Genomic DNA, 3,678 nt, shown 5'->3' with positions numbered 1-3,678 from the left:
TGAGTGTGTGTCTGCGCGCGTGTGTGTGTGTGTGTGTGTGTGTGTGTGTGCATATGTGTGTCTGTGTGTTTCTGTGTGTCTCTGTGTGTGTGTGTGTGTGCGCGTGTGTGTCTGTGTGTGTATGTGTGTGTGTATGTCTCTGTGTGTGTGTGTCTGTGTGTGTCGGTGTGTGTGTCTCTGTCTGTGTGTGTCTGTGTGTGTGTGTCTGTGTGTGTATGTCTGTGTGTGTCTGTGTCTCTGTCTGTGTGTGTCTGTGTGTCTGTGTGTGTGTCCTGGTACTCTCATGGCTCCCACTCGTTGGCACAAGATGCTTTTGGGGAATGTTGCATCCACCACCACCACGGACTGCAACACAAAACCATCCCCTGGACCACACAACACAGTAACAAAGGTGTCAGCATATACCTGTTGTACTTTATTTCTGGTTTTTCCAACACATTTTTCCTCGTTTATCTCATAGTTTGCCTTTCTTTCTGTGATGCTTATATTTCCACATGGCTGCTGCTCTCGCGTACCATTTCCACGTCATGTTTCTATTCTGTAGCCTGTTTCCCCACGCCTCAACAGATGCAATGTAATTTCCAGTTCCGGACCCTTCACTCACCATGGTTCTTGAGAACATTGTCCCCATGACTTGCTGGGCCCTTCTCCCCTCAGCAGCTTTTAGGCTGCCTCACCTTCTGTGACGCTCTTTGATAAGGAGAGGAGCCGCGTGTGCTCCGTGGTTCAGGACTGCGTCTGGTTTGGTGACTGGGTTTGCATTTGTGTTCTCACGGGTGTTGATTTTTCCTCTCTCTCGGGGTTCCTGAGGTCAGGGTGATCCCGAGAGAGATCCTAAAGAGTCTTGGCTTCCTTAGCCCAAAGGCAGCTGAAGAAAGAGTCTTGGAATGCTTTCAGTTGCTTTTTCAAGTTGTTTATTTCTTCTTATCTATAATATTTTCTCTCTGACCTGCTGTAGTCCGCCTAGTACAGAAGCCATGGCAGCCTGGCCTCAAGCCTGGGCGGCTCCCACATTATATACTCAAAACTACGTGTCTATGTTTACAATTTCTACACCAATTCTCATCACCTATGTTAGACAGTGAATCTCTACCTTAAACCAATAGAAAAGTGTCGCTATCACTGAAAGACATGGAGGACAAGAAGGAGAAAATGTCTAGGACATGCCCAGATTCCTCCACCTTGTACCCCCTTGAACCCCATTCTAAAGACCCCAAAATTCTATTTTTTCACCCTGTGTTAGTTCAAACATCACACTACTAAAACCCTTGTGTTTTGTAATTCCTCATCCACAGTTGACAGCGTTCCATGGGCTAAAATTGAAGCCGCAGATGTTCTTGACTTCTTGCCAGGGTCTCTTGTTGCTTCTCTTTGGAACACCACTTGTTGCTTTCGGGGGTCACTCGCCGCTGTCCCCTGTCCCTCCCTGGCCCCCCGGGACCCTCTGGCTAGCTGTCCCCTCTGGGGGCCGGGGTTTTCCGCGGTCCCGCTGCCCTGGGCTTACCAGGCAGCGTCTGGGTTAGCACGGTCCGAGCGGCAGCGTTGCCTCGGTCGCCACTAGGATTCGAGATAAAGAGACCAAGAGAGACCAATGGTATGCTTGTCCAGAGAGATTGTATTGCCTGAACGGTTGCAGGGACCAAAGGCCCCGGGCTATTGCCCAGATAGAGTTTTATACAGCAAAATTAAGAGATAAGCTCTAAACAATAGAGACAGTGTTCAGCCAAGGCACATCAGAACCACCCCAGGGGCCAGGTCCAATGGGAACTGCTCAGGGGTGGGGAGAAGGGGGTCTACAGAGAAATGCTAAAGCGGGATTTTCCCGAAACAGTGGAGCATATATAAATGTATCTTTTACCTCAGTTTACCATTCCCAAGGCCTTTCTAAAACAATGGGGCATACATGAATGTATCCTTTTCCTCAGTTTACCATTCCCAAGGCCTTTCTAAAACCTTCCTCCACACTATCATGCCAGCATGATAGCAACATCTCCCCGCTTTTCAGTTAATAAGATGAACGGTGCCTTGGGAGAAGGTAAAACTGTGGCTCTTAAACTACAGTGTCTTTCTGCTTGTCATCTTCCCACCAATCGCTTTCCGTGGCAGCAGCAGCAATGAAAACCGGTGCGAAAGCCTTCGGCTTCGAGGTAATGACCTTGGAGATGATTCGCTTCAGAATCCCAAATGCTAACAGAACTAAAAACAATGCAACTAGAAAGTAAAAGATGTCTTTTAAAAGAGATACTGCCCACCCAGAAAGATCCCAGTCTTTGAACAGATTTTTAAACCAATCCTCATTTGCTTGCTTCACATTCCCAATGAGGTTTCTCATTTCCTAAATGGACAAGTGGACACTCTGACCTTTAGATGACAGATCAAAACAACACAACCCATCAAATTCTTTACATCCATGACCATGTGCCAACAGCAGGAAATCAATAGCTGCCCTATTCTGGAGGGTAGCCTTTCTGGTTATTTCCTCGTCTTCTAGGAGGTCACTCAGGGCTGCTGATGTTAAATTTGCCTGCTTTGTCACCCAGCATTCTAGATTGCCTAATTCACTCAATGCTTTGGCTGCCGCAACCCATGGTAAAAACACAGAATGGCAACTCTTTTGGATTTTGCCCAATGATAAATTTCTGCATCACAATGTTCATCAAATTGACTTGCACTCCGCTTAGTATTTTTTTTCCCACCTTTTGCTTGCCCAATTGGAATTTGGGTCATGTTGGGGGAAGCAAGGGTCAGATGCCCAAAAGTGCATGGACCTCCAACAAGACGAGAGGGGATTCCTGGGTATGCTCTGTCCCCACAGATAAGAAACATTCCCTTGTCCAGCTTGCGTGGACGGAAATCAGTGGTGGATGTAAATTTCAGCTTATAGACAGCTGTGCACCATTGACCTGCTCTGAATTCTACCTTGTACTGTTTGACCTGCTCATATAATTTTACTTCTTTGGTTGGGGAAAAATCAAATTGAATGCAAAATTCAGCTTTTGCAGAGCCTAGGAGTTCTAATTCCTGGGGCTCTCTCTCGGCAGTGGGCAAATGTGAGACCCACCCTTGCCACAAAATGAGGGGGTTTCGCACTTGTGCTTTAATTTGTCCTGCATCTTTAGGCATTTTATTTTCGTTCACCTGCTTTTGCAAACGGACCAGATCAATTGGAAACTCATCCTCCTTACTTGGAACCCCTATTAAACATGTGGACATTGGATTTTCTGCTGAGGCATTGGACAAACACATATGATCTTGTTGCAAGGCTTGGGCTAGCGTGACACATACATTTTTCTTGGGCTGTGGAACAGCCCATGCATCCACCGTGGAAGGGTAGATGACCATTCCCTGGAACCAAACGATGAGCAGGAATGTGGAAATTGACATTCTGCTAGTCTGAAAGAAAGATAAAATCATACAAGGTAAACTAACTCTGAAAAAGATACAATTTGCTCTGCCAGTATAAAGGAAAAAAATTCTCCCCCCTCCCACTGTCCCCCCTTGTTGAGGAGGCCCTGCAGACCCTGGAGTCCTCGGGGTTGCTGCTGCTGAAGCAACCACCCTTTCCTGTGGTTTTACCACTGAGTCCTGTGTCATTAGTGTAGCTTTCCTGGTGCACTCCTTGATGAGCTGATCGAGTGAGGGGGGAGGCGATGATGGAAGGGTGTCCTGGGTTGTAAG

At 47.1% G+C, this 3,678-nt stretch overlaps 1 long non-coding RNA gene across 1 annotated transcript; it reads right to left on the bottom strand.

The window, feature by feature from the left end:
- Positions 1-394: 394 nt before the first annotated feature.
- Positions 395-3,391, bottom strand: LOC144246934 (uncharacterized). Its single transcript, XR_013340648.1, has 2 exons — positions 3,286-3,391; positions 395-1,557 (listed from the first exon to the last, which is right to left on the bottom strand). It is a non-coding gene; the product is annotated as an uncharacterized LOC144246934 (long non-coding RNA).
- Positions 3,392-3,678: the final 287 nt, after the last annotated feature.

This window comes from Lonchura striata, chromosome 11 (assembly GCF_046129695.1).
Source record: "Lonchura striata isolate bLonStr1 chromosome 11, bLonStr1.mat, whole genome shotgun sequence".
Classification (NCBI taxonomy): Eukaryota; Metazoa; Chordata; class Aves; order Passeriformes; family Estrildidae; genus Lonchura; species Lonchura striata.
This window is presented reverse-complemented; position numbering and strand designations above follow the sequence as displayed.